Source organism: Saccoglossus kowalevskii, chromosome 7 (genome assembly GCF_978046115.1).
Source record: "Saccoglossus kowalevskii chromosome 7, keSacKowa6.1, whole genome shotgun sequence".
In the NCBI taxonomy this organism is placed as follows: Eukaryota; Metazoa; Hemichordata; class Enteropneusta; family Harrimaniidae; genus Saccoglossus; species Saccoglossus kowalevskii.
The window spans coordinates 4,052,127-4,066,828 of NC_140647.1; the positions used below are offsets into that span (position 1 = coordinate 4,052,127).

Here is a 14,702-nt window from a genome sequence, read left to right on the forward strand (position 1 = left end):
GGACACGTATTATATATTTATAGATTGCGCCCTTTTGAAACTTATATAGTGCAAATTTAGTTCATCAGAAAAGTGCAGTTCGAAGCTATGATTTGAAAAAGGTTGACTACACTCCCCGTTCCCTTTGAAGTAATTGTTGATCGTATTGTTCCATTGAGTAGGAATAGAATCGTGAATAACATTGATACTGAGATTGAGAATACGCTAAGAATGAATTTTAATTTTATCCGACATATCAGCGGCCTCCAACCAAGTTTTACTCGTTTCTGGAACCAAATCACATACAAAAGGCTCATTTCCTATGGGGTGTGTGATGAGTGGGTTATTGAACAGTGGTTCATTAAGAATATCAATTACTTTATTATCATTGAATTTACGCACTTTATCTACAGATTCCCAACACTGGAGGAGTTCACAATAAAATAATGGCAGTCTGTGTAAAGGTACTTCGATAGTGATATGATATATTACTTGCTTGCATAAAAAAGAAGTCTGTAAACTTAAAACAGGGGTAATTGTTATATAGATATCTCTGAATATAGGAAAGTTGCATGGTACTTATGCGTGTTGGAAGATGTGTAACATTTTGTCCACCTCTTTCCAAGGGGAGGTACAGTGTTGCGGCAGATACCTAATGTCAGCTTTGACAAAAGAAATCGAGCAGCATTTTATGTACCTTCGGAACTACGTCCGATGGCGGCACAAGGCTATTAAAGCGGTACACTAACTGCGATGAGACCAGATTATTAGTATTAAGAGCGCGCGGTTTGTAAGATATGCTGTGAACAAAGTGAGTCCAGAAGTTGATCTTATTATTTACTTTTGCAACAAGTTCAGCCCAGTTCTGATTAGTATAAGTTAGACTATTCCCCAAATAAACACCCAACAGTTTCAACCCCACGCTGTTCCATTTGATATTGAGAGGAGAGTAGGTGATGTTGCGCCAGCTACCTACCAATAACCCTTCCGATTTTTGGAGATTGATTTTAGATTTTGATGAAAGCTCGTAGAAATGTAACCAGCGACTCAGTAAATTGAAATCATGCTTGCGAGTTATGAAAAATTCCACGTCGTCAGCGCAAGCAGTGAGTTTAGAAATTTATTTTTTGCTGTGAGGTATAACTAAACCTATTATATTACATACAAACCAATGATAGTTTAATCTTGACACTCAACATTATAATGTTGTAAAGCATGTTGTAGCATAGATATCTATTGGTGGGTATATTCTACCGTTTACACCAATATTGAAAACATCTTCCTGAAGTATGGAAACAAAATCCGAACTCCTCGTCCACTCTACATCCCTCCTTTTGATGCGCCAGTGTTTTCGAAAAATAAATGAACGCACCATAAAGGTTCTCTCACTTTTTCGATCGATTGCAGAAGAAAACACTGTCATTAATAAAGTATCCGTGACAAAAACCTGATTATGAGATGGAAGTTAACATATTGCTAAACATAGTCAATAACAAAATACCTCTTTATTTTCTGAATTATGAGCCGTTTGTGTAGAGGGACAATATTAGGTAAGGGCCATCTAAAGAGTCCAATGCCTGATTCAACAAGTTTATTGTGTCGATTGAAAAGGTTGAATAATATTTTTTTTTCAAATGCCCAACAACAAATTGGTTAGACATTAAGTTTCTCACTCACTTCATTGACTTGACGTTGCTAATTTTGTTTCTTTTTTTCAATCTACAAAAAGTTACGTTTTTCATTCCAGAAAAATTAGGCCTGCATTAGATGAAATAATATTATTATCATACGTGTCCTTATTTAAATCATTGGTGGAACAAATGCCATATAATGTCTTTACGGTGGTCATGTTATCACTATGTCATCGCACTTATTACTCACGACGTCAATGAGCAGGTATAGTTTATATCTTCAACCCGGTTTTACACCTACTGTTAATGTTAATAAGCATGTTAATAAGCACAATAGTGTGTATATTGTAATATGGCACATGGCACTTCGAGTAACAATCATTTTTATATGAAGTGATATCAGGTGAAGGCATCTAAAAAGATAATTTGTATAGGTGTGTACATTGTGTGTACTAATAATAAGTCAACTAAGCATATTTGAATTTATGTTATTAATTTGTTTGTATTAAAAATGCTTGGGGAGTTTACGGTTTTATCGATAACAATTTTTTTCAGCGACCCGAGGGGTCAATTGCTACATATATGAAGGTATGATGAAACCATTTGAGAAAATTTTACCCAGTCACCTGTGCCACTAAACGTTAATGTCAATTTTAATTAGAGGTCAAAAAACAAGACCATAGTGGGAAACTGTCGGCTACGTAAACGTGGGTTGAACACTGAAGTTCTTGGTTATCCATGTATTTGAAGACGGAACTACGCACAGGTTGCGGCTTTGATATTTGAACATCAAACTATTGACACTCCGTCTTGTGGAGTGACAGAACCCCTGCCTGTATGAACCTGTGACAATTGACATGAGAACTCGCTATGTTGCATAATCAATTGGGTATTTACAGAATAAGTTATTTGTATATACTAGTATCTATATAGTTCTCTGATATTATTTTATATGTTAGATACATTTTATTGCAAATGGTTATAATATGAAGATGATTGGGTAATTTGGGATAATGACAAACTGAATGCAATAATAATGAATAATGAATGAATGACTGTCAATTTGTCAGCCCTACTGAATAAACTATGGTCGTTTAAGTGTTTTTATTCTGACAAGAATACATGACAGCGTTTTACTGACCTTTATGAATCGTATACTAATTATGTAAGCCGTCTAAGCATATAGGTGAACCAACACTTGTGTATATGACCGTCAATGATCATGTAATAAAGTAATATTGAAAATCTGTACACAGCGGTGTCAACAGAATGCACATATATCTTAAGTTTTTTGCGCATATACATATGTAATACCTGCACTGCATAAACTGCCGATTCCATTTCAAAGTCCAGGGCACCAAGATAACCCGTATCTACAACAATAGTGCGATTCACATCTCTCGGCTGAAATTACATCGATATATTTCAACAACAGTGAATTGAAATTATATTGATACATAACCGATACATAATGTTACGTGACAGATCAATAATCTTAGATACTCACAGTCGTGTTCAATCTCCTAATATTAAATGAGGAAGCGCGAATCATGGAAGTTAGAAAATCTTTGAGATTGTTGATGTGTTGTCAGTTGAAACCAAGGTAGAGGTTCTGCACGTAAAGACCTTTTTTCTCGGCAAGCGACATCAGTTCTCGAAAATGAATCTGTATATAAGATAATCAGATCAATTTATAATATCTCACGACAGAAAGATAAATCGGTATTAGAGCCGTCGCATTTGTTATTAATATTTGTTCTATAAATAGTACAACATCACTAACCTGACCATTGTTATCGACATCCAACTTGTCAAAAATTGTGTCCAGATCATAGTCCTCACCAAAAATCTGTTTTTTGTGATCTACAGTGAACGCATCGTTCTTGAAAATATAAATACATTTAAGGAAGAGATGCAGTTTACCTGACAGGTATTTTAATTACGAAATTGCATCTAATCTATTTAAAACATGCCATATATGTAGATGTTGTATAAAACGTTCTCCACGTTTACTGATCTTATAATATATGATACAAACATTGGTTAAAGCATCTCGCAATTCTTTTCTATCGATGGTACTCCTGTTATCGAGGTCGGTTTCAGCCAGTACTTTCAACAATTGACAGATTGAATCAAATATTTTTCATGGTCTCGCTCTAATAGTTTCTTCTCATATTGCATGTCATTGCATTTCCTAGAAACATGATTGATTTACACAGAACAGGCAACAGATAACAGCAAAACACACAACACATTAATAATAATTACGCCGCACGTAAAAAAACTCGCAGCGATTGACTGTGACAATAAAAGGGTTGCACATGATCTAGCAGTCGAAAATTATCCGACAATGGTGACATCGATAAAGTTGTGGCGCTGTGATGTTTTCATAAAGATAACGTATTATAAATAACCCATGTATGTATATGCAGTATATGTGGCGACCCCTGATAAGTTACAGTTTTTGCTTGGATACCGACACCCGCGACTTAGCGAAGAGTCACTGTACTACATTTTAAAATGCATAATCAAATAATACATGTTAAGACAAATATTGGTGTTCTCAAAGGTTCGACAAGATCAATTTAACCGTACCGTGGAATTAATTACAAGCTTTGTTACGGAACTTTCCTAATGTAACACATGACACCACAGTGTATCTAATGTGAAATACGTGTGTACAAATCTGACTACTATAGAAGGAAATGTGTATGCACCCAGGCAGTTAAGTTTCCGTTATTCGACTTACTTAGCTACTGCCGTGTCAGGTCTGTCAATACTACTGTTCCCGTGGTATTTCTCTTGTCAGTAAATCACTAAATAATTCAGGATCGTTGTCAGCAACCTAGAAAAATAGACTTTATTTATTATTAGTATATCACTGAGTGCATACATTTGTGTATGTGAAATCAGTCTGAGTTTATTTGCGCATAATACATACACACATACATCTTGTGATTTCGATTTATTCTCTTTTATTGTTATAGTTTATTCTAATTAAGCTGGAAATGAAACCGAATGAATACAGGATTAAAGTCAAAATGATGTGTCAAAATTAGATTATAAATTTATATTGCGAAGTCGATTAAAGGGTTTCTGTTATGGCTTCCGCATTATCTCGCATCAAATAAGGAAAGATGCCTCACCATTAACACCCCCAGATTCTTATCATTGTATTCACCGAATCTGTTCTCCTTTTTCAGAAGTTCAGGTATTTGGTTTAAGTGTTGTAATCGAATGAGAAGACTGTCTTCGGGCTTCAGAGACAACCACCACCAACCTAAACAGTTCACAGAAACCACGCATACTTATCAAGTAGGTAATATTATCTTAATCGAATTATCTCTTCAACATAAGCTAAAACACGTGTATTAACGACCATTTGACAAACTTTATTGTTGCTGAGCCGATTGTGGAAAATTTATCAGTCTGTCTATGTAATGTATTATAGACAAATTACAAAAATAAACGCGCTACTTGTGGAATTGGGGTCCGTGACTATGGTAAGGTACCTCGTCCTTGTAAGCAGACACGCACAAATCAATTAATCAATAAAACGAATAATTGTGAATGAAATTTTGCATCGTACCGTCAAAGCAGTGTATTGGATAATTGGCCAGTAATCCACTGTCAACATAGTAGTCCACGTGTTCACCGTTCTTATATTTAACAGGTTCGAAGAAAACTGAAGTAGATGAAAGGTCACATGCTTAGAATGTCAAGTATTCGTTACTCATTACATATTCATTACACAAATATTTTCCTAAGATATGTATGTTTATGACATCTTGGTCTGATATGATGACATTCCGGGAAAACACAGATTACACTTATTAAAGGACACAGCTTGTGAATTGTAAAGGATTTTACATTTTTAGATTTGTATTCTGGCCCCAAAGTTGGGGTTAACGTTATAGGGATCGCAACGTCGTTGATTCCATGGAAACAAATGTCACGTAATCAATACAACCATTAATTTGCAGTTTGTTTTTTCGAGTTAGCCGCGATCAAAAAGTTGAAAAGTCCCAGGACTATGTAATATATATATATATATTCATACTTACTTGGAATCGAGATTGACATTCTGACAGCAAGCCGTACAGGTAAATTTGGTGTTGTCTTAACGTGGCAGTACTCGACACACATACGATTTACATTTACCACAGCCACACACAGTTCTTTTTTGTCGGTTTTGATATACAGCTAGAAAAAATAGTTGTTTTATTGGTTAAGACTAATTATATCAGTTTATCGGTGCCGTTCACACAGTAATGTGATTGAACGAGACCTTGTTTTAAAGTTATGCAGCTTATTATTAAATTAAGGTAAAATCACTCAAGAGGCAATTATACAAAAACACAATTTTGACCAGTTTCATGACATGCTGGTACAATCTAATGGGACCCCAATTGTCTGGGCCCTACTTCAAAGCACAAAAAACGTGGTATATGGTATATTTAACCACGGCTTGCATAATTAAAATACAACGACGTAATCAGGAAATTGAAATGTTGGTATAATATAATATGGCATAATCCGCTTATCTATTTGTATGACTGCTAATTTAGGCCCAAGAATTTGAACAGCAAAATGTTGTAACAAATAAAGCATCTATCTGATTTATGCTGCGAAAACGAACTGCAATGATTGACATTATACAATGTGGACAATTTGGATTAAACCAAAACTCGCTTTTCTAAATAAATATGTATAATCAATTGCCGTCTTCACTGATTCCCTCAAACAGCCATCACGTTTATGGTGTGGTCTTGAAAGCTGGCCATTTGGATCTTGTATTTGTCATTGGCTCACGTTATTTTACAGTTTATGTTATTGATGTTAACACCTTCCATAAAAAGTTTCGTGCTTGTGTCACAATTTGAACGATTACTTCAGAAAATCATATCACTGCTTCGCTACTAAATTAAAACTGTGTCAAGTTTAATGCAAGTGCAAATCAGACCGGCATTTTCCTTAAATACACTTTGACAGTGAGTTGATATAAATAATATTTACATATTAGGTAAGCATTCTTACTTGTTTTAAAGTAATATCTCGATTGGCTGTCTTTTCTTCCAGTTTATCACCAATCCATTCGTATAATGTGTTTCCCGGGTTCCATCCGAAACGAGATAAAACATTTGCCAATAAACTACAGATTCCACATGAATGATCTGTAATTATGATATAAATATTATGTGTTTAATCTTCGTTCTAAAATTGTCAACAATCATAACACACGTCGTTTGACTTGCAAATATAAATTACTTGTTCAAATTAATGAAATATAATTTAAAACATAACATAGCAAATGTCGTCAGATGTTTCAAATTTTATGATTGTGCATGTGTCTACGAAATATGTACTCATTTGGTTGCAATCATTACCTTCGACTTTTTCAGTAAGATCTTGGTCCATAAACGACATGATTTCACTAGGGTCATAGCCAATAGACAACATACATGCACCTATGGATCCAATGCTGCTTCCTGCAAATCGTTTAATATTCGTAAAAATCCCAACATCTGTCAACACCTGAAATAGACATCCGACAAAACAAATGTGCCTAGTGGAAGTCATTACTTAAGCATTCGATATGACAGCACGGGTCATGACAATAAATATGTATTGTGAAATTCAATAAAAGCTGATATGTTCAATGGTAACATTTGCGCCAGTCACCAAACATGGGTGTAAATCCCATGTTGGGTTGTTTCGTTAGACACGAAGTATAGCAGAAAATACTCGTAGAAAATTGGGTATGTGCATAGATTGGAGGTTAGAAAATCCGAAAATGTTAAATTATCCGAATTTTAGCAGCTTTTTAAATAATTACATCTGTGAAACATACTCTTGATTGTACGCCTTGCCTGTAAATAGTGATTTAATAATACAAAATAACAAAAACGCAGAGTAAATATGTCCGAATGTATTTTGGCATGTTCGGTTTGGTATTTCGTAAGATGGTTCACACATAACATATGATGATCGCGACATCAAACATTTGTGTTGTTGTGTGAAACCAGATTTTTGCAATTAAGTGTTGATGAGTGACAAATTCTAAGCACCCGTTATGGCATAGTTAACAGATTATTATTCTTAATATATGCATAATTTATTTATTTATGTATAGGGATATATAGTGTACATGCATTGATGAATGGCAGAGTATAAAAAGTGGTGTACATAATATAGACTTTCTGGGCTGCCTGGCACTTCAATTTTCTTTTTTTTGACCAGGATCAGATTCTGAAACTTGCAATTGGACTAAATCTTATAACACGCGTATATATCGCTTTGTTTGTTTGTTTCAAACGTCTTCTGATCTGTGTTCCCCCTTTACACGCATTTGCTATTTGTAAACAATGTTACTAGTTAAATTACGCATTCCGTGTGATCTCTTTAAATAACAATGGTAGTCTTTATAATACGCATTTGGCATATGCAATAAAATGTAAGATTATAGGCTGGGACACCATTCATATTTATAGAAAATAAGGTATATTTTATTTAACCTTGGGACATCGACAATTCAATTAACAATTAGTTTGCAATACCATAGTAAATTTGCGATTATATCAAAATTGCATAAATATGTATTTGAAATGTCGTTCTAAAACAAAGTAGCAACTTATTAAACCATTTTTAGGGGTACTACGTAACATAAACATATCCCAAATATATACGTGTTTCAGACACATTTCAAACATGAATATAATTAGTGGTCTGAACAAAGACACTCTGACATCAGTATGAAGACTCAACAATTATGATACCACATCATGTTTACCTAAAAATGCAACATGACCGACCACAGATCTCATAAAATCCCGAGAGATAGTGTGAGACTTCATGTAATTATGCCTCGGAGTACACAAATATTCTATGCCTTTTTGGACATGTTTGAGACCTGTCTGAGGAATGCCCATCTTTGTAGTTTGAATACGATTTCATGAACAGCAAGGTTTGAAAATTTACTGAGAATATCTGTGACGTTTTCAAGACTAGTCTGAAATATGCCTACATCTAACAAACAAGTTTTGAACTAATGTTAAATTAATTATTTTCGTCTGAAATGTTTCAATCGTGTTATAAACATATCTCTATAGAAGTGCACAATTGTCCCAGACATGATTTGGACATATCTAAAACATGTTTTGTTATAGAAACATAAACGGGACATTTTTCTGACTAATCTGGGTCATGTTTTTATGACCATTTTGACCATACCATTCATGGGAACGCGTACAACACATGTAAAATACATTGTCGCTGCACGACGACCACCGGCCTTTAACAACACCTAGATGAAGACCATTTATCTTAACAAATCACCTTAATTACTCCTGCATATGTAACTCATTTGGTCCCACCTCCATCCATCACGAGGTTCTCAAATGGGAAATTATATTTTTTCAGTTCTTCGTCTTCTTGCGTCAACGTCTTTGATTTTAGTAAGAAATTCAAATCTGTATCATCATCATCATCCATCGTCGAAGAATAGATGCCCATGATGAACTGGTTTAGAAAAGGAGAAACAAACGAAAATGTAATTATATTTGATAACCAGAAAAGGTGTACTATCTGGCGTGTAAAAGACGCTTCCATTCCCATCAAATTACATGTGTTAGAATGCCCATGATTCTAAATAATAACTACTCTTACATGTAAAAGATGTATTATAATAGTATGTTGTTACCCTGGAACCTGTCCATCTAAATGAACTGTGAATTAACTTATTTTTGAATGAGAACCCTAATAAATGTTATAATGAATGGAATAGTAAACTTCCTACTAAGCGTGAGAACTGTGATAAAAATAAACAATTCTTGTTATTGATATTGTTCGTGAGTACATTGAATTAACGTAGTCTGGAGACACTAGACAAAATAATGCTATATTCGTAGAATGCTGCTATAAATAAAAAATAAACTTTCCCATCAGCTTGGCTGTTACCTTGTTTACACGATAGCATTTTGTACAACGACTCCTTTCCGCCAAAGTCGTAGCGTAAACGCGTTCGCCTCCGATGAAGTCTCGGAGTTCGAAAAGCACTGGACGCAACAAGACCCTAAAATTACGTTTCATTCAAATCTCAGGAGACGATATCGTTTGCAATTTATGCGCGGAAACTGCAAATGAACGAATTGCACCCCCCCCCCCCCCATCGCGAAAACAGGTGTTGTTCGTCGGCGGCAATTGGCACACATCGTTTGCTGTATTCTTACTTGTCTTCTTTAAGCGTACCGGTTTCTCAAGGAATACAGGTCATGTCATGACAGAAAGCCCACGAATGTGGGTGCTCATAGAGGGACATCAGTATCAAGGAGGTGTTGCCGTCTAGAATCAAAGCACATTCTCAAATATTAAAAAGATATTGCTTCTCAGGTAATTGAGGTAGCTGTTCTGAACCCCTGGTTTGAACGAACCACAGTCCCTCTCAGTAGCGGATCTAAGGGGGTTCTTGGGGTCCGGACACCCCCCCCCCCCCCACACACCGTTGAAAAATGTATTCAATTTGCTTTTGTTACTACCTTATACTAAAATATGTTTGGATATTTAGAGTTCTGAGAAATTCACACTCAAAATACGCCACGAATATTCACTTTTGAGATATAATTGTTGGTATGTATTGGTTCTTGAATATTGCATCTTCGTCGTCCTGTACTTCGTTTAGTAATTCGAACTTCCCAGTTTGCGTAAAAAGGGAGAGTTTCGCGATTTCGACATCGAAAATGCCTTTGCTTCATTATTTGCTGAGGGACGGCCGCTTAGGTATGTGTAACTTGCAGCACATGAACCTAAAAACGTTAGGTAATCAAACAGAAATGACGTTGTACTAAAGTCCAAAAAGTACGTTCAAGGTCTTCATTTTTTAGTAGCATAAAAACGATTTGCTCACACGCTTATTGTGACACCCTCAAATCAACTGATTTCCAGTCCCCTCAAGAGTCAAAATGGTATATGCCTCCATTTTACGCCATCATTCTGAGTCTTGCCGATAACATTTTGTTTCAAATTCACGTAGCTATCGCCGAGAAAATTCATAAAATCTTTCATTTCTTTGTCAACTAACATGTCGGAAATCAATAATATCGGAGAAAAACGAACTGTCCCAATAGTTGCCCAAATAGACCTGTCTAACTTAGACATAATATCGGATAACGTTAAAAAGTGCAATGTCACGCCTTCCTCTGAATTACAGCACTAATATTTGATCCCCGGGAATCTATAATCAAATAATACAAATTACTTTAAACGTCAAACAAAGCGCGTATATTATTTTGTAATAGAAAAAATGTACAGCTGTGTGAATGGATTGAAACCACAGCTGAGGATAGAAAACTAAAAGTGTCAACGGAAATTAGATGGGCACGTGCTCTCTGTGTAAACGGGAACGATGGTTTTGTTTGTTTGGCTGATATCGACGACTCGGAGCAACAGATTTTCTGTACTCGCTTTCTCGTCTGATGTATCGAGGTTGGTCCGTAATATTACTCCGCGTCACTGAATGGCAGATGTTTCTTTGCCTCGTCTGTCAACGCTTTTTTTTCTTTTCCTCGCCATTGCGTTAGAAAAATAGAATATTGACTTACAATTACAATTACAATTCGGGCTAACAGACAAATTTCCGAGGTTCATATTATGTTGAATAGCCGACAAAAGTTCAAATACTTTTTGTTTTAACTATCTATAATTATATGCACGCAATCTGACCCTTTGACCTCGATTTGGCTTGAACTGATTATTTTATTTTAAACAATATTCTGACGTGAAATTTCAACACAATTACGACATGCTTGTCTGTTTGTTTGTTTTTTGTATAATTGTTGTTGTTTTTCCCCCGAGGCGAAGACAAGCTGAAGGACCATGAAGCTAAATAGCAGTTCCATGCATGGAGTGAGTGAAAGGAAATATTTCTAAGCCTAAAATAAAACCTAATGTTACACCTCTTTGTGTATTTGTAGAATTTACCTATGTCTGTCATGACAGTATGGGTGTAAATATCTAGAAAAATATCGTCTTTTGTTGATAATTTCATTTGTGTGGAATATTGATCCCCGTTGGTTTCTCCATACTGAATTTAGGACGGGCGTCGGCCCCGACGCCGGCATTCAACACAATCGGCCGAGACAGGGCAAACATTGGCCGTAATTCATTGAAGTCGATGCAACTTCAACTAGCCATTTCTTACCTTGAAATCAACAAAAAATAAAAATTCGAAGAGCACCGGGAATATATTAATAACCATTCTTACCAATCGCTAGCTTTATTTTGTTTTGTTATGTTTGTTTTTCGAAATTTGTTGGCAACTTCCGCGCTAAAAATGTTTGAAAATGTGGTTGTGGTTCAAAGTCCTGTTGATAATACCACGGTTACTAGTAACCGTGATAATACGGACAAATATTGTACTGTGACCCAGGTCGTGCTCCGATCATGCGACTTTCAGCCAATCAATGATGTTGTAACAAAGCATATTTGACGCTAATTGAAGGGTCGTCGTCACGGTACCATCCAATCTCCGGCGTCGATTCACATAGTTTTTTGTGTGCTGTGACAGGCTTCAAAATTATTCACTGAAAAACATCGGTATATTTTGACAAACGGATGGGATTTGACCTCAGTTCAAAAAAAAAAAACTAGGCTGATATACATTAGAGTCCACGGCGAATCAGTTTTCTTTGCAAGTTGTGAAATAAAGTAAACCAGAGTAGGGTCGATGATTTTCAGCCCTGAAGGACTTCCGTGTGAATCCTGATTTTCGAATTGTTCATCGACTATCCACCAAATATTTATGGCTATAACTAAATTTGACACGTTTTTTTTTTGAATCCCAATACATTATTCATACATATCAAGCTCTGTTTTTTCAGGGCATGTGGCCGTTTTTAGTCGAAAATATTTTTTGTGGGAATACTTTTAGCTCATTCACTGATCGTGACTTAATTTTGATATTTGAATTTTACCAGACCGACCGCCTGTGGACCGACGTAGTTTTGGTATCGTTATTTTTGGAATTAATCATTAACATTTCCTAGTTTCTCTGCTCTGTCAAAATGAGTTACCTGTGCTTTTTTCATGTAACTGTCTCATTAAAATAAAATAAAATATTACCGTACATCTAGAACAAGCACCCAAAACACGTAACAAGAGGTCCCAGTTCAGTTGTTTTCACGATACAAGTGTCATACAACCATTAGATTTGAAATGTCGTTCAGTATGTTCACACTTCACTATCAAAACCACCGTTTCGACCACTCATGTGCCAGTGATCAGTGTTTGGGCGAGCGGTCGATGTTTTCAATGAGCGAGCAAAAAAAACGTGATTGATATGCGGTCGGTTTCCGGTCGGACGAGACCGCGTGGTCGGAAATTAAGAGATAAGCGGTCGATAAAAAAGCGGAAAGTTGACCGAAATGAGTACTGTATGACCATGTTTATCCGACGAAGTCTCGACTGACAATAATGCTAGCAATGGACGTTAGATAAACACGCATTGTTTGCGACAGGAAGCTTATCACCCGCTATATCAGAATCGTCAACAACATATTATACAGTTATCGTTCCAAAGATAAACATTATGCAAATATACATTTGAGCACCGTTATTTCGCAATTTCGATCTTTTAAAAACATGGGATGATGTATCAAGGTCGAAAGTAACCGTTTTATCAATTTTTGAAAAAAAATCAAGAAAAAAAATTAAAAATTCCCTTCTCGCTACCTTAATTATTTGCTGGGGACGGCAGCTTAGGCAGCGCATGAACCTAAAAACGTTAGGTAACAGGAATTTGATAATCCCTAATATTGCTAAATCGCCAGTTGTGAACTTTATCAGGATTCCCGTATGAAGTTATATATCATTCTAGCAAGGAAAAATATTGATTACTTTTGTGCAGGTTATATAATAAAATATGAAATAAATAATATTTCATTTTTGTTACTATATCTTTATTTATTAACATATGTACACATTATATCTAATTGGGGTGGGTATTGCCAAGCAAGATTATAAAATTGTAAACTAATATTTTCATAAATAACACTGACCGCGAAATACGCCTTTGAGAAGTATTACTGATGGAATATTTTATATTGCAATTTCTTTCAATTTGAATTAGTTGTATTGCAATGCAGTAGTAATAATGTATGTAAATATACATACATCCTGCCAGGATGGTATTCCCAGAATAGTGCCAGTTGTCAAAGAAACATAAAACTTTAATTCTCAACAAGGATGAAAGGACCAGTTACTGGGACAAAGCCCTACTCCCCGCGAAACCCAACAGATACGAAACCCGCTTACCGCAAGGGCCACTCATAGCGAAGCTACTAGTATAACATAAAAAAAATCATTAACTTAGTCTGGCGATTTTAAAGTTTGGACACCCCCCCCCCTATAAAAAAAAATCCTGTGTCCGCCCCTGCCTCTGACTGTGAACAAACCTAGCCAAACGAGAGTACAGTTCGGCCCCAACCGTATAAACGCACAAGAGGTAATCTCCTGTTAATTGGTGGGAGGAGCCATAGCTCGGCTCAAATAAAATTCTACCATGTAAACTTATTACAAACCAAATTGTACAAGTGGTATAGGATTCTTTGTCAAACACTGTTAAAATAAGTATATCACTCTGCATGTTGGGCTAGTGTCTCTCTGCATCTTAGTAACCCGCCAGTGAGTATGTTAAAGCGGGAGCAAAGCATATATCCAACTTTTCTGTGCCATTGGCATGACTTTTTAATTTCAAAAATAAATGTTGTCAAATAAATGGCGTATAATGTTGATTTATTCTGTAAGGGTGGGGGTTGTCGTGCCACGAGATGTGGGACTCATGTGAACAAAGATGGCGACTTTGACTGTTACTAAAATCAAAGACGTTGACGCAAGATCAATGAGTACAAACTGAGACGTTACTAAGTTTTAACTCGGCAATTTCTTTGGCGGTTAGCAGGTATCGAAGGAGCCATCAACGGTGCATGTTGCACCCAGATATTGCATGGTGTGACGAATACCGCCCTTGCTGCCGTATTTGCTGACTTCAGTGGGGAATTTTGCTTTTCAAGTTATGAATATGACAAACTTAAAAACAAT

The 14,702-nt window shown here is 35.9% G+C and overlaps 1 pseudogene; it reads right to left on the bottom strand.

The window, feature by feature from the left end:
- Nucleotides 1-204: 204 nt before the first annotated feature.
- LOC144349245 (uncharacterized) lies at nt 205-9,101 on the bottom strand (annotated as a pseudogene).
- Between the last annotated feature and the right edge of the window lie 5,601 nt (nt 9,102-14,702).